This window comes from Rattus norvegicus, chromosome 13 (assembly GCF_036323735.1).
Source record: "Rattus norvegicus strain BN/NHsdMcwi chromosome 13, GRCr8, whole genome shotgun sequence".
Classification (NCBI taxonomy): domain Eukaryota; kingdom Metazoa; phylum Chordata; class Mammalia; order Rodentia; family Muridae; genus Rattus; species Rattus norvegicus.
Genome location: NC_086031.1, coordinates 40,813,480 through 40,836,370, shown reverse-complemented (window position 1 = coordinate 40,836,370; position 22,891 = coordinate 40,813,480). Strand labels below are relative to the sequence as shown.

The 22,891-nt window shown below is 44.9% G+C and overlaps 1 protein-coding gene across 2 annotated transcripts in view; it reads left to right on the top strand.

Annotated features, from left to right (window-relative positions):
* The first annotated feature begins 521 nt into the window (after positions 1-521).
* The window catches only part of Nckap5 (NCK-associated protein 5), a 913,274-nt gene continuing 890,904 nt past the window's right edge, over positions 522-22,891 (top strand). For both annotated transcript variants that reach the window (XM_017599040.3, XM_039091169.2), the window contains exon 1: positions 522-988. The gene's annotated coding sequence lies outside the window, so the exon portion shown is untranslated. The remainder of the gene's footprint in view (positions 989-22,891) is intronic.

Genomic DNA, 22,891 nt, shown 5'->3' with positions numbered 1-22,891 from the left:
GGTCACCAACCAAGGGAAAGCAAGAAAGACAACTGCCTATAACTTAGGAAAATATCTACTGTGGTCTACGGCTGATATACGAGGATGAAAAGTGCATCTCAGGGGCTGTTTGAAAGAGAAAATTACTTGCTTTAACTTTTCAGGCAAAGCAAATTATGCATATGTCCCTCCTGTAAGGCTATGCAAAATCAATGTTTGTAGAGAGCAGAACAGGGGCCCTAATAAATCACTCCTTTCAGAGAGAACTCTCCTACGCAGGGATTCCCCCTCCCCCGCCCCCGTTTTGGCTTTTTTTTTTTTTTTTTTAGATGAATGAAGAATTTTCTCCACAAATTATTAATTATTCCATCTTGGCTGCAGAACTCCGTTTCTTGTAGTTATGTAGGAGTCAGTGCTATTCAAACTGCCGCTTTTGATGAAGTAATCGTCCGCTTCTGGGGCCTCTTTTCAGCTGCCCTGGGCGTGCGTCCCATGTAAACGACTGCCAAATAGATTCTTTCGACATTCCAGCCAATTAAAATACATTTAAAGTGCAGCTGGTGGAAAGGCAAGCCGGGCGATCCCGATCGCGAGGAGAACTTCAGGGCAGTGAGATAGAAAAACAAACTTTGGGGCTCCCACAAGGCAGTGGAGAAGTCAGAAAAGGGAGCTACCTTTCCTGCTACCCTCCAACCAGACATGACACCTGGCTCCCCACCTTAGAAGACACCAAGGACGGAAGCCCGTTTGGGAGGGTGTGAGCTTTTCTCTCTCCCTGCTTGTGGAAGCTGAGTGCTGGCTGGTTGCCCGGTGTGGTACTGCATTCAAACACCCACAGAACACAGGCGTGTTTGTTAAGCAAGCCAGTGATCAAAAACTCCTACAGGAAGATCCGAGAATCCCCCCAGGAGCCCTCCTGGATAGCACTAGGACTTTGAATGGAATGAGACAGCACACAGGAGCAGGCTAACGCGGAGCAACCAGCTGGCCTGTCTGCTATGCCGTTTAGGTAAGGATAGAACTTTTCTTTGCTTCCCTTTTTTGTCCCACGGCATGTGGACTTTGACGTGGAGAATCATGGTTACTGTGCTCAGCAGGAGCAAAGCAGTGGTCTAGAGTTCTGATTTGCAGGTCTGTGTGAATTTTCTGGAGGACTCCTGAGGAGTCACTTAGTGCCTGTGGAGGCTGTGCCTGGGCTGCATTGGCACTCACCACCTTGCCTTTGCGCGTGGCTCCCTGCTATTTTCTTCCAGTGCTTGCTTCTCCAGAATCCAGGTGTGTGGGGTTTCCCAGTGAATTGCTTCCTCCTCGGAACCTGTAATTGCCGGTCGGTCTAATGCCTGTTTGAGTTTTAGTTCTCATTTCTTGTCGCTGTTGTCTCCTTCCTGTGCTACCAGCCCCACACCTGTACATTTGCTTGGGGTCTTTCCCCCTAAACTGATAGCCAATCACACCTAAGCACTTTGCTTTCCCAAAGAAGTGCTAAAATGTTTGGAAATGTCTTGTTAAATCCTGATTCTATTTTCTTCTTCTGGAGATATTCCTTAATGGGCTGATTTTCAATTCACCCTTTTCTTGGGCTTCAAGGAAACAGGTACAGCACAGATATCTTCGTGCTGCTGTTTGTACAGTCAGCCCCCCAGCTCGCCCAGGGGTCTGATGCTCGTGGCTAGTTTGTATAGCAGGGAGCACCAAGCAGATGTATAGTTGAGCCCTGGGCATCCATTCCTACCCACCAGTTGCCAGATGAAAGATGTTCAAGATCTTGACTGTTTTCCTATCTCTGGTTGTCATGGTTGGCCCATTCTGGCTTCGACTTTGTTCGCTGTGAACAAAGAACCTCGCACATTTCACGGTGAGGGATTGGGTTGCGGAGACCTGAGCTCTGTTAAATGTGCTTTATTAATCTCTAACGTGCCAGTAGCTCAGAGCCCATGCCAAGCAGAGACTTTCCAATTTTTTTGGAGCTATCTGCTGCCAAGATAAACGGCAGTTGGCCCGAGAGGGGTATTTTAAGGGATCTTGCAACAGCAAAGTTTTACCCATTAAGAGTGGCGTGAGTCAATGAAGGAAATATTGAATAGAAGAAATCTCAGGAAAAAACCTGACTCAGCTCTCTAGCCACTGAATGGACCCAGTGCAGAGTCTGTCCTCTAGTGGACACAGGACTCTGGCCTCCCTGTGGGCAGGCAATCGCTTTGCTATGTGTACACATAGAGCTCTGTTTATGATAGCGGTGCTGGGTGAATGGAGACAGGTGTGAACACAGATAGCTTCCCTGCCTGTGGCGATGTCAGGGCATAGAGGGAAAACATGGCTTCCTATGACCTGTGCCCATACCGTACAATGATTCCAGACCCCACCACCACACCCCCACACACGATGAGCTGGGAAGTGGCCTCAGAAGTCCATTTGGACCCAAATGCAACTTTGTGTTCAATAATGGGATGAGAGACCTTGGGCAATGGAGTGGCAAGGTGACCTATGGCTTGATTGGCAGGTCCCAGAGAGTGAATGGTCTCTCCAGACTCTAAGTTATTCACAAGCCAGAGCAGGATGAGAGGTGCCATGCTGGTTCCTGGAAGGTGGGGGTGGAGAAAGTCATATATTCCTGGGAGACTCTGTTTTTAGACATACATTACATATGTGGGTACTTCTTGAAAATAGTGTTTTTTATTAATTCTTGAGTATTTCATATAAGCATGCAGTGCACCTCTGTTCCTTCTTTTAGGGTCCTCTGAGATCCACCCTTGTGTTCTCTCTCTCCTCCCAAACACACATATTCTTTTCCCCCCTAAGACAGGGTTTCACTGTGGTCCTGGAACTCACTCTGTAGACAAGGTTGGCCTTGAACTCAGAGACCTGCCTGCCTCTGCCTCCTGAGTGCTTGGATTAAAGTGTGTGCCACTACTGCCCGACTCTCACATATCTACTTTAGAAGAAGAGATCCTATTTATTTTGTGTATATTGCTCTGTTTTGCCTGCACATAGTACGTGTACCACATGTATGCCTAGTGCCTACAGGGCTCAGAAGAAGGCATCAGATCCCCTGGAACTGGACTTAGGGATGGTTGTGGGTACTGGAAATTGAATCTACAAGAGCTCTTGGATACTAATGCTCTTAGTCACTGTGCCAATGCTCTAGCCACCAGCGCTTTCTCTCTCTAAAACGTAAGCTACCAGATTCAGGTTGAACTACTCATAAGCTCATGGAAGTGGAACTGGGGGCCACACTTTCGAAAACAACATCCCACACATACACATATAGGCACACACACACACACACACACACACATACACATATACATACACACATATTCACACATACACACATGTACACATACACACATGTATGTGTACACACACATATACATATAGGCACATACACACATACACATATACATATACACACATAACACACATATACACACATATACACATAAACACATGTATGCATACACACATACCCAATTATACATATATATATCACATACACACATACACATATACATACACACATATTCACACATACACACATATACACATAAACACATGTATGCATACACACATACCCAATTATACATATATATATATCACACACACACATACACATATACATACACACATATTCACACATACATACATATACACATACACACATGTATGTGTACACACACATATACATATAGGCACATACACACATATACACACGTACACACACATAAACACATGTATGCATACACACATACCCAATTATACATATATATATCACATACACACACATATACATACACACATATTCACACATACACACATATACACATACACACATGTATGTGTACACACACATATACATATAGGCACATACACACATGCACATATACATATACACACATAACACACATATACACACGTACACACATAAACACATGTATGCATACACACATACCCAATTATACATATATATATATCACATACACACACACACACATATACATACACACATATTCACACATACACACATATAAACATACACACATATATGTGTACACACACATATACCTATAGGCACATACACACATACACATATACATATACACACATAACACACATATACACACGTACACACACATAAACACATGTATGCATACACACATACCCAATTACACATGTATATATCACATACACACACACACACACACACACACACACACACACGACTCAAGTCTTCCTCCTCCTCCCCCAAAAAGCCATTATCTGCCACTAGCTCCTCAGTTGGGATCAGTCCTCCTGGGTCTTCCACCCTTCCATGTTGGAGTCTTGTACTGATTGTCTTGATCTTGTATAGATCTTGTGCAGGCAAATACAGCTGTTGTAAATTGATGAGTACAGTGATTCTAACATGTCCAGAAGACAATTCCAGTCTGGTCCTTCCCAACCTTTGGCCCTGACCATCTTTTTAGTCCTCCGTCCTGGATGGTCCATGAGCCTTTGGGTAGGGAGTGATGTATAGATGTCCAATTTATGGCTGAGCACGCTACAGATACATTTCTCTACTGGCAGGGACTTCTGCCAGGATTGCTATGCCAGAACCTGGCTGGGAGCTGGGAGCTGGGAGCTGGGAGCTGGGAGCTGGGAGCTGGGAGCTGGGAGCTGGGAGCTGGGAGCTGGGAGCTGGGAGCTGGGAGCTGGGAGCTGGGAGCTGGGAGCTGGGAGCTGGGAGCTGGGAGCTGGGAGCTGGGAGCTGGGAGCTGGGAGCTGGGAGCTGGGAGCTGGGAGCTGGGAGCTGGGAGCTGGGAGCTGGGAGCTGGGAGCTGGGAGCTGGGAGCTGGGAGCTGGGAGCTGGGAGCTGGGAGCTGGGAGCTGGGAGCTGGGAGCTGGGAGCTGGGAGCTGGGAGCTGGGAGCTGGGAGCTGGGAGGAGCTCCACCCATCTTTCTGAAGAAGGGACCAAGACACAATGATTTTACTAATATATTTGAACAGTGATAAGGAGGATCAAGAGAAAGATAGAGCTTCGATCCGAGGCAGGTGCTTTTATTTTCTTTAAGTCAAGTCCAGTCTCCTTCCTGTAGTACAGGGGTTGACAAGTTACAAATCAGGCTAAAACCTGCCCCCTGTGTTTCTGTGTGGATAAAGTTTTATTGGAAGACAGCCACACCTGTTTGTTGACTTCCTGTCTGTGGCTACCTCTGAGCTGTTTTAGCAGAGTTGAATCATAATGGTCACACAGATCTTAGAGTACTTACTAACTGCAGGAAGGGTCGGAGAAACTAGGCATAGAGAATTGTGCTTCTCAAACTGCTTGTGAACTAGAATAAGTCTTGTTTTGAATTTCTATTCTGTGGTGTGCAGAGGAGGGTCATTTTTATAAAATGTGATTCAAATATTGTTTCAATATTGTGGTTCTGTGAAATCTATGAGCTCGCTCCCTCCTCTCCCCCCTCCCTCCCTCCCCCTGTATGCACAAATGTATGAGCTCATGCATGTACAGTGCTCAAGTGAGGGGTTCTAGGAATTGAATCTTGGATGATGTTCCTGAGGTATTTTCTATCTTTTAAAATTTGAGACAGAGTCTCTCACTGGCTTGGTACTTTATCACTACAGAGAGCTTCCAGGGGTCTGCCTATTTCTGTCTCTTGTTTTATTGTCACTAGGGTTACAGACGCTTGTCCTATCACGGCACTGACTTTTTATACAGTGCTTGGTTTGAAAATGAAATGTCCCCCATGATGGACTGAATCCCCTTCCCTAACTTGTATTCTGTTGGGTTATTTTATTCCAGTAGCAGAAACTTTCTGGGGGATCAGCATTCATGTCCTCACCCTTGGGAAGTGAACTCTACCCTATGAGCTGACTCCCCAGTCTGGGAATATTCGTTCTTAGTTTTTGCACTGATCTAGTAGTCAACGGCAAGTTGTGTAGAGAGTGGCATAAGTGTGTGCTAGCTTAGAGCAAGTCTGGGCTCTGCTCAATATCCCGCTGTCACTGTCCCAAGTCATGTTCTTCCTTACACCAAGGAATAGATTCCCTTTGGAGCCTTAGCCATTGACATTTGCTCTGCCTGGAGGTCTTTTTGTGGGTTTCTTCCTTTCCTCCATATCTCTGTCAAAATTGACTTCATGGGGCAGGGGCAATGTCTCAGTCACTGAAGTGGCTGCAATCACGAGGACCTGAGTTCGGATTCCCAAACCAACACAGAAAACAAACAAACAAACAAACAAAAAAACTGGAAGTAGTGGTACTACTTATAAATCCAGTGCTGGGGCCCTGGATACTGGCATCCCTGAGGTCCAATGACCAGTCAGCATAGACTGCTTGGCGAGTTCTTGGACAGTGGAAGACCCTGTTTCCAAATACAAGGTGGTTGACATCTTATTAATAACATCTGGTTAATAACACACAGTTAGTCCCACAAACACACACATGCACATACATGTGCACACACAAGTACACACACACACTTATACATATAAGTACACATATATGAACACACACATTCATAGCATCAATTAGGCTTTTTGGCCACTTCATCTCAAATTTTTCTCTTATCTCACAGTTATTCCTTTTAACGTGTATCTATTTTTGTATGTTTGTATTGTGAGGAACCAGTTGTGCCATGGCAGGTATGTGGAGGTCAGAGGACAATATGTGGGAGTTGATTCTTTCCTGGGAATCGAACTTGGGCTGTCAGGCTTGGCAGCAAGCACCTCTATTCACTGAGCCAGATAGTTGGCCCTCCTGTCAGCTCTTCTCCCTGTACTTGTTACTCCCAATGCTCCCCTTGTTACCACTCCCTTTGCTACTTCCTTATCTCTCTGGTCCACATTTCTCTGTTTCAGTCTGATTAAGTAATGGACACCACGATCCCTTTGGGCTGGTTTAAGTAGAGGGAAAGGTTTTCTAACTGGTTTTAGGTGGCATATGAAGTCTCACAGAAAGAGCCCGGCACTGGGCAGAACTCCAAGGGAAGGCCTGGGAACAAGGTGATAGAATCTCCCAGTGTGTCTGGGTTGGGACCGCGGATGTCACACAGCCAGCTCTGGGGCCCTTCTGACTTTGCATTCTTCTCTTCCACGAAGGTAAATGCTTCTTCACAGCAAGAGGAGCTCTTGCTGAGGGGCTGGGCAGACAGAGCACAGAGTGTGACCTTGGTACTATTTAAAGAAGTCTACATGGTTCATTTGACTGAAGGCCTCACCTGCAAAGCAGTATCAGCAGGGGAAGATGGGGCCTGTGAGAGATGAGGCTTTTAGGACATCCTGAAGGTACTGGTGGAATAGCCCCAAAGTGTCTCTCTCCTTCCTGTCCCTACCCACTCCTTCCCTCTTTTCCTCATTTCTTTTCTCTCACTCTCTCCCTCTTTTCTTCTCTGTTTTCTCCTACCCTCCTCTTTCTCTCAATCTCTCCTTCTTTCCATTCCCCTTCTCTCCTCTCTTTCTTTGTCCCTTTTTCTCTTCTCTCTGTCCTGCTTCTCCTCCTCCCTTCCCCTTTTCCTGCTCCCCTCCCCCTCCTCCCTCCCTCCTTCCCTTCTGCTCCTCCCCCTCCTTTTGCTCCTCCCCATCTTCGCATTCTTTCTCCTCTTTTCTCCCCCCTTCTCCCACTTCTTTCTTTCCATCTCTCCCTCTTCTTCCCTCTCTGCAAACCTGTCAGATAAATAAATAAATAAGTTATTTCCCTCTGCTGTTCTGTCACAGCAAACAGAAGGCTGCACGGCTGTGTGGAGTCTGCCTTCTGACCCTCTAAGGCTACTCTAGGGTCTCCTGGATAAAATGGGCATCACTACAGAACTTAGTCTACAAAGAGTTGGGCAACACTGGCCTCAATATCTTTACCTGGTAGGCCAGCAGCACCCGGAGTCTCAGAGGTCAACAGAAACAGGAACATCAACAAGAAAGTTGGGAGTTTGGGCTATAGAGCAAGACCCCGCCTCAAGAAAACAAAAAACAAGAGTGAAAAGCACCCCCTTCAATGAAATCCTAACAATAAAAAAAAGATTAAACTCAACCCTGACATCTTAGTGTCTTTCAGTCTAGTTTCGGTCGTCTTCCCTGTCTCCTCCTCTGCTGGGAGGCAGCCCTTAGGGAAGGGAAGGGACACTTGCCACTCCTTCACCACCCCAGAGCAGAGCTCAGGTCAGTGTCTGACATGTGAGTCCATGCATACTGCATTTACTTTGTTATTTTATTACTCCTGGCACAATTTCACATACATGTACAATGCTCACAATATCACATATATGTAGAATGTTCACAATTTCTCATACGTGTAGAATGTTCTAAGTCCTCCCCTTATGCCTCTTTCCTCCATTCCCTCTCCCATTAAGCCTCCCTGCCTTCACAAGTACCCCTCCCATTCCACATCTTTTGTATGTGACCCACTGCCATTAATTAGAGGTGCCTGCATGACCATGGGGTTATTTAGGACTTATTTACTTGAGAAGGGTATTTGTCAGTGGCTACTACTATGGTGGAATATAACTGCCCCCCCCAGCAACTGTTAACAGCTTATACCTCCACAGGGAGAAGGAGGGCCTCGTGAGCCCCTCCCCCATCTATGGTGATGATGGAATTCTGGGGGGGGGGTGGTCTTGTTCTCATCTTATCCATGAAGCCAGGGCATGCACTGTGGACTCTGTTACCGTGGAAGCATGCATTGGTGACTAGCATGCTCCACAGAGGTCTATAATTTACAAAAGGTTCTACCCAAAAGGATTTATATGAACCATTCGGCCTGAGAAAGGTCTCGGGTAAGAAATGCTCTTATAGTCACTAGGTTCATCTGGGAAATGTATCTTGGCCTTCTAAGTTGAAATCTATCCACCTAGGTGAAGTTAATCACTCTGCTCATGGAAAGGCCACTCAGGGTGCTAGGCGACGTCATCATTTTCTGGAGGCTAATTATAAACCCTGCACTACACCAAGCGCTATACACGTAAGTTGTCCTATTTACTCTACGCAAGATCATAGATGGAGCACGAATTGGTATTTATAAGAAGGAAGAAGAGATCCCACCTGGCCAGATAGCTTCCCTAAGTATGTGGTGGAGGGAGATTTAATCCTGGGAACTCCCAAGCCCCAGAGTCTAAGCTCTTAACCTAGCTTAACACCCCTTTTAATTTATTGTTCCGGATGTTGGCCAGTCACCTGAGACTTCCCCTTTACTTTCCAGCCTAGTGATGTTAATCTACTGCCTTAATCTACTTCATACCTTAGCAAGGTGCAGCCCAGTCATACGGGCTGAAGTTGCCAAACAGGGCACTGGTGACCCCTGATGACCCTGCTGATACTGGCAAGGAATGTTCGAATCTGTAAGTCAGGTTCTAGAAGAAGTGGGAGGGAACTCAATTTTAAACAATTAAATGTCTGTCAGCATTGTGGACTCTAGAACACCCCTCTCATAATTCGACCACCTTGTCCTTGTGCTGGATGTTCGATAAAAACCTACAAGTCTCTGGGTTCTATTTGGTTGAAATTCTAATTGCATGACTTCCATTAAACTCAGCAGTGTTGATGATACTGCTAAGGTATTGTGACTAACTTTTCCCTACTCTCTCTTTGTTGAGTGGATGGCAAAAAGCAGCATGTCCCATATACCCTGCTATGCTGCTTGCTTTTTCAAGGGGCGTTAAGAAAATTTGGAATGGTAGATAGTTTTCCTTTTATAAGTTCATGCGATCTGGTAATTAAGTAAAGCAAAAGTTCAACTGATTTAGTTTTATGAGCCGCGTAGGTCACCTTCTTAATCAGTCTTCTTTTGCTTTTATAATAGTCCAGCCCCGTAAGTCAGGCAGGGCAGGATTCTACACAAGAGAAAGGAGGACTTTTTCACATCTTTGTTTCATTCTTACATGTGGACCAAGAAGTTCTATATTGATGTATTGACCAAGATCTTCTGTATTGATCAAGACCTCAGAGAAGGGTGAGGAGTGAGGTTCTGAACCTGCATTTTCCTGATGATCCCAGTGAGTTCTGACTATTGGTTTATTGACTGTATGTTGTCTTACTTTACCGTCATTGTATTCTGCCTCTATGGTCCTTTTGGGATCCAATCCTGACCTGTCTTTAACAAGGCCAGTGGCACAACCTAAAGGAGGCTCAGGGCTGAGGAGATGGCTCAGCTGGTAAAGGGCTTGCCGTGGAGGCAGGAGGACCTGAGCCTGATACCCAGAATCCACTCATAGAGCTGAATGTGATTTGAAATTCTAATCCTGGTACTAGAGTGGTGGAGGCTGGAGGATTCCTGGGACTCACTGGGCAGTCAACCTTGGCTGTTCATTGATGTCCAAGCCCATGGGAAAGTCTGTCTCAGAAAACAAGATGAATAACTCCTGAGGAAGGGTACCAGAGATATTTCTCTAGCTTGTACATGTATGTATGTTCATGCACAGGTATGCACACATGTTCACACAAGCATGCACCAATCAATATACACATGTACACACTCACACACAAAGGAAAAGATTCCAGTTAAGACACTGACAGTTATAAGAAAGCAAAGACCATGAAGGGGGTACAAATAAAGGCAGCTGCCAGAGTAGGGAAAAATTGACTGCGTGATAATCAGCAGAACTGCCACTGGTCCTTTGGTGATAGGACGACAGGAATTGATCTGGATGAGGTGAGCTGGAGAGAGGATGAGCAGGGGCAGTCCTGATATGGCATTATTCTGATGCTCCAACAGTGTCATAATTGTTGAAAACAAACCGAGTCTTCATTTTTAAAGTTTTAAAAATTATTCAGAACCTAGAAATGATAGCTTCAGGTGAAATCTGCACATGTGAAATGCTGTCACCAGTGGGAAAAAGTGATAAAAATATTTTGTAAATAGACAAAAATATATGGAAACACCAACCAAGCCCTCAAAACTGCTGGGTTTTCATTTCTAATGTGTGTTTGGTCTAAGTGCTTACTGTGGTCTTAGAAGAACAAATCCGGTTTCTGTTTTCTTGAAATCCTGGTTACAGAGCAGTGATGCTTGTGTGTGTGTGTGTCTGTGTCTGTGTGTGTGTGTGTGTGTGTGTGTGTGTGTGTGTTGTGTGAGTATCTGTGTGAGTATACATGTGTGTGCTCCTGTGTGTATGTACATAGGTGGCTGTGTGTGCATGTGTGTGAACATGTGGATGACAGAGGTTAGCCTCCAGTGTCCATCTTATGTTTGAGACAGGGTCTCTCCCTGGCCCAGAACTCATTAAGAATGAATGCTATGCTGGCTGGCCAGCAGGCCACAGGGAACTTCTTGCCTCTACAAATCCCTGTGTCCAGCTTTTTAACCTGATTCTGAGTATCCACACTTAGCTCCCCTTGATAGTACAGCAGCCTCTCTGCCCACTGAGCCATCACCAGTCCCATGGTGGTCATCCTTGACACCTGTGTTTGTGTATTCAGACAAGCATCCTCTTTTGTTTTATTGCACCCACCTAAACCTGCCAGACCTCCCCGCTTCAAGGCCCCTTCCCACACTTCATTTAAGAGACTGTCCTAACAGGATATCCCCAAGCACCCCGAGAAGAGCCTGTGTAAACACCACTTGTAGTGAGCACGAGGAATGGCCCCCAGGGCTCCAAAGAGACACGCTTTAATTAAGTTACATTTCTGACTTTAATTATTGTCTAGACTGGGATGTTTACAAGCCTGTAGATGCTCAGCGAGACAGGCGCTCAGCTTTTCTTTATCTAGGAGGAGTCCACACAGAGGTGCAGAGAACTCAAAGGCCTGTATGTCAAGATGCAGATCTCCATGATGAAGCATGCTATTTGGAAACTGACAGAGACGTGCTCTCCCCTCATTGCATAGGGAAGGTTACTGCAAGGAGCAAAGGTGAATAACACATATGCACATGCTTACATGCTTACATGTACACGCTCCCATGTAAATTCACACATGTGCAGTATACATGCACATGTGCATATACAAAGAGATGCACATACACATTTGTTCTTACATGTGGATACTAACATACATGCCTACACACACACACACTCACACCCATACATGAACACATGCACACACATATATACTCACGTATGCACACACATGCATATGCAAAGATGTATATATGCACACATGGAGACACCATTTAGCTGAAGGTTCTAATATGTTCTTCATGGACTATGGCTTCTTTTCATCAACTCTTATTTATAGCACTTAAGTGTATATTTGTGTGTGTGTGTGTGTGTGTGTGTGTGTGTATGTGTACAAAGTGTTAGTAGTGACGTTTCTAGAAGCAGTGAAAAACGCTGCAAGTTTTAGGGAGAGGAATAAAAGATAGTAGGATCCCTTCTATGTCTGGATACACTCAGATATCGAGAGTCTCATTGCTTTGCTTTCATGGAGGAGCTATAACAACAAAGAAGAAACTGACAGAGACGTGCAAATGTAATGGGAAGAATCTGCTTGAATTGTGCAGGAAATTCATTTATTGATTCACCTATTCCTTATTCACAAATAAGCATTGTCCAGAGATACAGGTTAGGGCCAGTGAGGTGGCTCAGCAGGTGATGGCCCTCACCGGAAGTTGATCCCTTGGGTCCACATCATGGACAGAGGGTAATGGCTCCTGAACGTTGTCCTCCAACTTTCACATGTGCACACACACGCTCATGTACAAGTGCATGCACATACACGCATGCACACATGCACATGTACTCATGAATTCACATATGTATGTGTACACGCACTAAATCTACAACAGAAATTAAATGCAGACAAGAAGCTGCTAGGACGGCTAGAAGGGCAAGGCTATCCTTCTCATCTCAAGCCAGCATGACTGAAGCCTGGGGCTGCCTGTCATCGACAGGTTATAGGAGAACAAGCATACACACCCAAGCAGCACTCTTTTGAGGACTTTACGCTCTTTTATTTAAATATACCCTTTGTGTGGACCGACCAATGCCATGAGACTAAGCGCAGGTCTTAGTGTGAAGAGTGGTGTATTACAGCAGAAACTGGATTCTCCTGCCAACTAGCCTCGCTTTGAAAGTCAGTATTTGCTACAAAGTGGCCCTACCATCGGCCATGGGTGGGAGAATGAGCAGCCTTTGTGAGAAGCAGGTCTAGTCTCTGAAGCAGTGTGGATAGCTTCTGTCTTTGAGTAAAGGCATAGAGGCCAAGGCACAGTAGCCCCTGCAGAGTTCTGCTGTAGGTACCAGGTATGACTCTTTCAGTCCCCAAGACTCTAGGTAGATGCGTATGGCTAAGTCTGAGCATGGGTCATGTGCCCCGCCATACCCATTGAGGAATCCCTGCAAAGAACAGGGTAGGTGGATGATGGGTGGTGCACACTTTCAGCCAGTACACTCACCACGTATTCTGCTATTCCAACTGCTTGCTTTGTTTTCATGAGTCAGAGCCAAATTGGCTTCATCTGATCTTTTGTGTTCTCAATCTTCAGCATGACCTGTCTCCTGGGATTATAGTCTCCAGCGTGCAGAAACCATGGTTTATGTGCAGCTACTTTGCAGCTTCTGATGAACCTTAAATATGGGTTTACAGCGTGTGTTTTAGAATTGCACATGATTGTCTGAGGTGCCCCAGGGATGGTTATCAGTTCTCCACCTCCCACATGTGGGTTCTGCACTGCCGGTTTCAAACCTTACGTGCGGTTTCCCTTCTGGTGGGCTGGGGATGCCCCAGGAGAGAGGACGGGTTGCTCTGTTTGGCTTTAAGCCGACTCAGATGAAGGGTGGGGTACGTGGAGCTGGATGGACTCCGTTATGCCAGGCACAGCCTGGCCTAGTCATGTCGTTAGCCTTGCCCCAACACATCTGTCAACACTGCCTTTGTCTGGAGCCTCCATGCTGCTTAAATTAGTTTCTCTTAGAGCTCATCTTATCCATCAGGGTCCTATGGAGTTTTGGGTTCTTTCCCTTGTTTATCACCAGAGGCCAGAACCGGTTGTCTTTTCTGAGTTACTAACCTCCAGAGGGATGGATGGAATCTCCCAAATAGTTGAGCTCTGACTCAGAGCCGCATGCTCGCTCCTTCAGTCAGCCACAGCTCCCTCCACACAACCCCTGCCTTTCAAAGCACCCAGACGGCTGCATGCAGCAAAAGTCTCCTTCATTGCCCACTTGAGGGCAGAGGATAGGGTTCTGGATTTCATACAAAGAGAAAAATGGAAGCAAAACTGTCTAGAGGAATGAACAGGACTAAGGGGCAGAGGATGGGCAAGATGGATAACGTATGAAAATGTCCTCCTTCCCCACACTCCCATGTGCAGTGGATTGGCATATATAATTAAAATACACACAGAGAGGCAGAGAGAGCATCAGTTTTTGAGTCCTGCCTTAGGTTCTTTTTTTCCCCCATCTTTATTAACTTGAGTATTTCTTATTTACATTTCAATTGTTATTCCCCTTCCTGGTTTCCGGGCCAACATCCCCCTAACCCCCCCTCCCCTTCTCTATGGGTGTTCCCCTCCCCATCCTCCCCCTATTACTGCCCTCCCCCCAACAATCACGTTGACTGGGGGTTCAGTCTTGGCAGGACCAAGGGCTTCCCCTTCCACTGGTGATCTTACTAGGATATTCATTGCTACCTATGAGGTCAGAGTCCAGGGTCAGTCCATGTATAGTCTTTGGGTAGTGGCTTAGTCCCTGGAAGCTCTGGTTGCTTGGCATTGTTGTTCATAGGGGTCTCAAGCCCCTTCAAGCTCTTTCAGTCCTTTCCCTGATTCCTTCAACGGGGGTCCCGTTCTCAGTTCAGTGGTTTGCTGCTGGCATTCACCTATGTATTTGCCATATTCTGGCTGTGTCTCTCAGGAGAGATCTACATCCGGTTCCTGTCAGCCTGCACTTCTTTGCTTCATCCATCTTATCTAGATTGGTGGCTGTATATGTATGGGCCACATGTAGGGCAGGCTCTGAATGGGTGTTCCTTCTGCCTCTGTTCTAAACTTTGCCTCCCAAGGGTATTCTTGTCCCCCTTTTAAAGAAGGAGTGAAGCACTCACATTTTGGTCATCCTTCTTGAGTTTCACATGTTCTATGAATCTAGGGTAATCGAGCATTTGGGCTAATATTTACTTACCAATGAGTGCATACCATGTGTATTTTTCTGTGATTGGGTTACCTCACGCAGGATATTTTCCAGTTCCATCTATTTGCCTATGAACTTCATAAAACCATTGTTTTTGATAGTGGAGTAGTAGTCCATTGTGTAGATGTACCACATTTTCTGTATCCATTCCTCTGTTGAAGGGCATCTGGGTTCTTTCCAGCTTCTGGCTATTATAAATAAGGCTGCTATGAACATGGTGAAGCATGTGTCCTTGTTATTTGTTGGAGCATCTTTTGGGTATATGCCCAAGAGAGGTATAGCTGGGTCCTCAGGTAGTTTGCCTTAGATTCTTAACTGTGGCTCCACTGACTATAATATGTCTTGAATTTTCTGACTATGAGGGTTTCCATCATTTGTATTTGGAAAGTTCATGTTATTTCCCTAAGGGGCTGAAGGAAAAATGGCTAAAATTAGTGTAAGTGTTGGTGTAAGTAACACTGTATTGCTGTTTGCAATGGTGGGGTGCTATGGGACTTTGGTCATTGTCTTTGATTGAATGGAAAATCCATATATGTTTCATTCGATGTCTTATTTGTTCTTTGTTTTGTACATGTGTGTCTGAGTGTGTGTATGTGCACCACGTGTTTGCAGGTGTCCATAGGATCCACAAGAGAGCCAAATCCCCTGAAACTGGAGTTATAGGTAGCTGAGAGCTGCCCAGTGTGGGTTCTAGGAACTGAAAAAAGGTTCTGTGAAAGAGTAGTAGACTCTCTTAACCACTGAGCCATCGCTCCAGCCACAGGTAATCAACATGGCGTGTTAGGACAATAGTTTATCTTGATTATCAGTTTGACTCGATCTAGAATCACTTAATAGGCTAATCTCTGGGTGTGCCTATATGAGGGAGTTCCCACTTTGGTTAATTGAGTTGAAAAGACCCACCCTCAATAGGGGCAGCACCATCCTGAGGGCTGAGATCCTGAAGTGGATAGAGAGTGATCTGAGCATAGCATCCATGTCTCTCTGCTTCCTGGCAGCCGGAGCAACATGACTTACTACCTCTCACTCCACATTACAGACTGTCCCCTCAAACTGCGACCAAGGAAACCCCAAAATGGCATTGCTATGACAAAAATAACTATTGCAGTTAATGGCTGGCCAAGGTGTGTAGCCAGCCACCTTCTCCTCATCCCCAATAGCACGCACACAACCCTGGGGCAGCAACCTTGTTCGTACTTATTATAGGGCATAGAGGGAGAAGGGAGATGACAAGGGTCACAATACGTTTTGTTGTGCCATGTCCAGGCAGACAGAGTTGCTTTGTGATAGTGAAGGTGACGATGGGAGAAGTGGGTGGGGGAAGATCCTAATCTAAGGAACAGTAAAAGACATCTCTAATTGTGAAGTTTTCAATACAATTCTTCTGTTTAAGAGTCTGGGCTGACAGTGGGACCCCTGTACTTGGTACATTGTTGGTTAATAATGAGCCTTTGCTCCATTAAGACAAGGGTCTACACATGCCATCTCGGCCAGAAAGAGGAAACACTGATAATAGAAGTGTGTGGAAGGAGAGAACTGTGCAACTTGATAGGTTATTTGTTTTTAAATATTTTAAGGCTTCGGAGTTTTCTCTCTTGAGCACACTAGGAAAGTATCCTCTTTTCCACGTTGTAGACTTGCTGTGTGAGATTTTTGTCTTGTTTGAGACAAGATCTCACATGTCTAGGCTGGTGTCAAATTCATTGAATAGTTGAGGATGATCTTGACCTTCTGATCCTTCTTTTTCCACCTCTCAAGTGCTATGGCTGCAGTCCACCATGTTTGGTTTGCACAGCACTGGCAGTGAAACCCCAGGCTGCATGCATGCAGGGCAAGCATTCTACCAACTTAGCCACCTCCCATCCCTCCTACATGTGTTGTTATGTGTGTTTCCTTTAGTACACCTCCTGTGTGCCAAGCTCCATTCTAACAACAAACATAACCCTAGACATTGAATTTCTGTTTCCTGGTGTGTTCATACATTGGCAATTTTGTATCCATTCTGCCAATGTTAGTGAAACTTGTAAGGTTTGGAGTCAAGCCTGTCCTGATGTCTGTCCTTTAATGTCAGATGTCTTAGACAGGGCTCTGTAGAGGAATAGAATGTGTGGACTGTGTATGTATTATAAAAGGGGAATTTGTTAGATTGGCTTACACACAACAGGTTGGGCAGTCAACAAAGGCTGTCTGTCTTCTGTAGAGGCTAAGAACCTGGTAGCTTCTCAGTATGTGAGGCTGGGCATCTTGACATCTCAAACTGGTGATGAAGGCTTAGAGGGCTCCTGGGGAGCCTGTGTTTTCAGTCTGTGTTGAAAGGCCCAAGAATTGGGAGTGTGACGGGGCAGAGGTTGACAGCAGGAGCAGTGGATAGACACACTTACTTACAAGCAGTGAAGGCAGGCAAGCAGCCCTGCTTTTTCTTTGGACCTCTTTGTATCTAAGTTGCCCTATGGAAGAGGTTGTCTACTCTGGGAGGACAGCTTTCCTCAGTTAACCGTTTCTGGAAATGCCTTCATAGACCTGACCTGTCCAGACTAGTTGACAGTCAAAATTAAACATCATGTCATGTTCTCTCTCTCTCTCTCTCTCTCTCTCTCTCTCTCTCTCTCTCTCTCTCGTGTGTGTCTGCCTCTGTCTGTCTCTGTCTTTCCCCACTCTTTGTGTGTGTGTGTGTCTGCCTCTGTCTCTGTCTCTCTCTCTCTATGTTGTGTCTCTCTGTCTCTGTTTTTATCCCTGCCTCTCTGTCTCTTTCTGTCTCTCTCTGTCTCTCTCTGTCTCTCTTTCTGTCTCTCTGTCTCTGTCTCTGTGTGTGTGTGTGTGTGTGTGTGTGTGTGTGTGTGTGTGTCTGTATCTGTGTCTGTGTCTGTGTTTCTTTCTCAATTTGATGCCGTCATCAACTATATAGTGATGGGGATGCTTGGAAAGAGCTGGAGACCTGAATTTTTAATGTTTAGTCTGTAAATAACTCTTTTCAATAGACTATCTGCAAAAACAACAACAACAACAATAAACATGATCTAAAAGCAAATTGGGGTGGAAAGGGTTATTCAGCTTACACTTCTGCATTGTTGTTCATGATCAAAGGAACTCAAGCAGGGTAGGATTCTAGAGACATGGGATAATGTTGAGGCCATGGAAGGGAGTTGCTTACAGGTTTGCTCATTTTCCTTTTAGATCTGCATGAGGGTGAATTCTAGTAACTACGTAACAGAGTCAATGCCAGGCTGTTTTAAGATTTTCTCTGCCAGGGCAATTAATCCAAAACTTCACTGAAGCCTCAGGCAATTTTTTTTGTTTGTTTTTTTGTTTTTTGGGTTTTTTTTTGTTTTGTTTTGTTTTGTTTTTTTTTTTTGGACAAGAACAAAAACCAGCTACATTCTTTGCCAAAATATTAAAGGAACAGTCTCTAGGCCACAAACTAACTTTCTTCTCTGAAACCACTTGAGCCAGATCCCTATAGTTCAAATCACGCTCAGCACAACTGTCTTCCATGTTCCTATAAGGATGGTCCATTAATCCCAACTTTAAACACTCAAATATTTTTCTAATCCACAATCTCAAAGTTCACAACCTCCAAACAAAAGCACAGTCAGGTCTATCACAGCAATACCCCACTCCTAGTATCAATTTTTGTCTTAAAAAGAGTTTTTATTGCTGTGAAGAGATGTCATGGCCAAGGCAGCTCTTATTAGGGAAAACATTGAGGCTGGTGTACAATTCCAGAGGTTCAATCCATTATCATCATGGTAAAAAAAACATGGAGGTGGGCAGGCAGACATGGTGCTAGAGAAGGAAATGAGAGTTCTACACATTGATCTGAAGGCAGCAGAAGTAGACTCTGTGTCACACTGGGCACAGCTTGAATATATGAGACCTAAAAGCTCATTCCCACAGTAACATACTTCCTCCAAGGCCACATCTTCTAATAGTGCTACTATCTATGGGCCACACATTCAAACAGATGAGTCTATGGGTCCCATACCTATTTAAACCATCAAATCTCTGGCCACCATAGATTTGTAGTCATAACATAGTACAAAATGCATTTAGTCCAACTTCAAAAGTCCCCATAGTCGATTACAATCTCAACAATATTTTAAAGTCCAAAGTTCAAAGTCTTTTCTGAGATTCATGCGATATCTTAACTGTAATTCCTTGTAAAATCAAAATAAAAAATAGAGCACATACTTCTGACACATGGCACAGGATACATTACCATTTCAGTACATAGAGAAGGGAGTATAGTAAGGAAATACTGGACCAAAGCAAGACAGAAAAGCAGCTGGAGAAACTTGGAATCCCTATGTCTGATATCAAAGCGCTCTTCAGATCTCCAATTCCTTCCGGCTTTATTGATAGCAACACCTCTCTCTCTCTCTCTCTCTCTCTCTTCCTCCCTCCCTCTCTTCTCTCTCTCTCTCCCTCTCTCTCTCTCTCTCTCTCTCTTCCTCCCTCCCTCTCTTCTCTCTCTCTCCCTCTCTCTCTCTCTCTCTCTCTCTTCCTCCCTCCCTCTCTTCTCTCTCTCTCTCTCTCTCTCTCTCTCTCTCTCTCTCTCTCTCTCTCTCTCTTCCTCCCTCCCTCTCTCTCGGGCTAACTCAATTTCCTGTGACCAGCTCACCTTAGCAAGTATCCCACAGCTCTGTCATCTCCAACATCTTGGCATCTCCAGGTTTCACCTTCACAGCTTCACAAAATGGCCTCTTTGGGCCTCCATCAGTGACATTCTTGACACATACCCAGCCTCCACAGTTTTCTTTACTTATAGAGGAAGATTCCATGAAGCCTCTGTTTTGTTCTTGACCTTAAAGCCAGAGCTATGTGGCCAAAGATGCCAAGTTCTTCTGCTGGCTAGGCTGGAATATGGCCCCCTCATTCAATCATGTCTTTACCAGCTTTATGTGTCAATGACTTCCTTCGCTGCCTAAGCTTGGCTGTCCTGGAACTTGCTCTGTAGATGAGGCTGACATTGAATTCAGAGATCCACTTGACTCTGCCTCCTGAGTGATAGTATTAAAGTATGTACCTCAACTGTTGTTTAATTCCTTTTCACCAGTCCCTTTACCCCATTTAATATCAGACTTGCCTTTAATCTGTTTGTGTTCTTAAAGAAGAGTACTCGGCTCCATCCCACTTCCTGGTGCCCATTCTCTCCTCAAATTGTACATTTTTTTATTTATTTATTTTTGCTAAGACCCTATCTATCTTTGAGTATAATATGCTAACAGCAAGTCGTCTGATATACCCAGAAATGTTATAATCTCAGTGGCTTTGAATATATGGGTGCAGGCTTTCCAAGCATTTTCCCCTCTATGTACCTATCAGATCTCTGCCTGCAAAACTGCACATGAGAACCCAGCTGCCTCATACACAGCATTTCTGCTGTCAACATCTACAGCCACTACAGCCAATCGGCTGCTCCTAATCTTAGTAGCTGTGATTTTGCCATCAGGACCACTGGCTGATCACTTTACTCATTACTTTAGGAAGATAGTTAAGAGCCCTAATCATGCCTCCAAGGGGAAAATTTCTGTTGGGTTTCAGAAGAGAGCACAGGTAAGGTTTCAAATTCTGAACATCTGGTTGATGCGGTACCCTACTAACAGCAGGTAATGAACACATGAGGGCCCTGTTCTAGATCACAGTAGGTGTCTAAGGGCCCAACCAGGTAGAAGAGTAAGAGGAGACTTCAGTCTCTAACTGGATGTTCCGTTCTATACTGGCATCCCATAGGATTCCCTGGTTCCTGAGAATTGCTTCATACCAACTTAAGGCCACTGTAGAAGACCAAATTTTAACCATGAGTGAATTCACAATAAGGGGCGAGTTTCTGATACTGACTTTGTGGAATTTCACCTCTAGATAAAAATGTCGTGTGCTTAACGTCACTGGCCACATGGACACATTGAGCTGGGGTCTCGGGTTCATATTTCTGTGAGTGTGACTAGTGCTACAATAAGCATGGATATGCAAGGATCTATGGGCTATGTTGCCTTGGTAATTTGGGGGAAATACCCAGGGGTGCTATCTCTGGGTCATATGGTTGGTCTATATTTAGTTACTTGTGAGCCCTAGATTTTATGTAGCTATCTAAAATCATATGCATGATAACAAGGAAGTGGAAGGGGGCTAATTGGAGGAGGGATGAGAAAGGAGAAGTTAGTAGGGTATGGGGGGGATGTGCTCAAAGAAGAGTCATTGTGTGTGTGCACATGCCTGTAGAGAACAGAGTCCAAATTGGGTTGGGTTATCTTCCTTTATTACTCTTTACCAGAATTTTAAGACAGGGCTTCTCTCTGCACCTGGAGCTCACAGATATAGCAACACTAGCTGTTCATGGAGTGCAAGGGTTCTAGGCACATGCCACCATGCAGTCTTTACATGGATTCTGGGCTGGGGATTTCAGTGCAAGTCCTCCAGTTCTCTTCCCAGTTCCACAAAGCACACTTACATATTAGTAAGAGGATAACCTTATATAACCCAGTATTATATATCTTATATATGTCAGTGTATGTTTATGTATATTTACATATCTATGACCAGGTGTTATAAGGGAACTCAGCAGGTGAGGAAAGGAAGTTTACAGTGGAGCAATATCTATCACCTATAAGATACTGAGGAAGGTTCTGCTGGGGCAACTTGGCATCTCACAATCTCATTAGGTGTGAGAGTAAAACTTTCTTAAATTAGAAATGTAAAGGTTGTGAAGAGATTACTCAGTTGGCCAAGCTCTTGCCATGCAAGCATGAAGACCTGAGTTCCTATCCCCAGAACTTACATAAAAACATAAAGCATGGTGGGACATGCCTGTAATCTCAGCACTGGGGAGGCAGAAACAGGCGAATTCCCAGGGCCACCCAGTCAAGCCAAATTTATGAGTTCCAATAAGAGACCCTGCCTCAAAAATTGTGAGAGTGATAGAGGAAGACTCATCTTCACAGACATGTACACAATCATAGACAAGTACACATGAACACACACACAGACACACACACAAGCACACACACACACACACACACACACACACACACACACACCACTCACTCACAAGAAATATATGAATTGAATCTAGACCCAGGACTGATGACTGAATGATAGTCTGTGCTCACCTATAGTTAAAGGATTAGAGTGGTTGGCTTAGGTGATCTGCTCATCTCAGGGCTCTGCAATGTGACTCATGGGTCCTCTGACCCCAGATGAAGGTAATGGCTGCAAGGACAGACTATAAAGAAATGATCCCACCTACATTTAGCCTGTGAACCAATGAGTTTAATTGGGGTTATCTATAAGACCATTAGCAACTTACGAATGGCTCTACCTCTGCAGAGACTGTCTCTGCCAGCCATTGCTAACTGCTTAGATACCCTCAGGGAGCGGTGAGCCTCATGAGCCTCTCTATTAGCAACTGTTAACTACCTATAAATATTCAGGAACAGGAACAACAGGACCATGGGAGTCCCTCTCCTTCTCAATGGTGGAGTGAGCATTAATGGCGCCAAATGTGTTCAGGTCTCCCTGGTGTCAAAAGCAGCTTCATTCAGCTGCAAAGTTAAAAGAGATAGAAACCATGGTGGGGGATTTTGCTACACATTTCACTCATTCAGTTGCTCCTGGTGGCTGTGAAGTATCATGGAGCCATGGAGTCATAACACAAAAGTGTTTCAGTACTAAGCATATGCTAGGTCTTACGATAGACACCAAGATACTTTCATAAATATACCATGGTACATTCTCCTAAGCTTACAGTTTCAAGACACTTTCAGAAAAGGTAAGGCATGCACTATAACATGGGCCCAGGCTCTGGGGAAAGGCTGTTGACAAGAGGATAGCCAGTGAAAGGGTGCAGTCTTTGAAGTTGTGTGATCAGAGCCCCAGACATT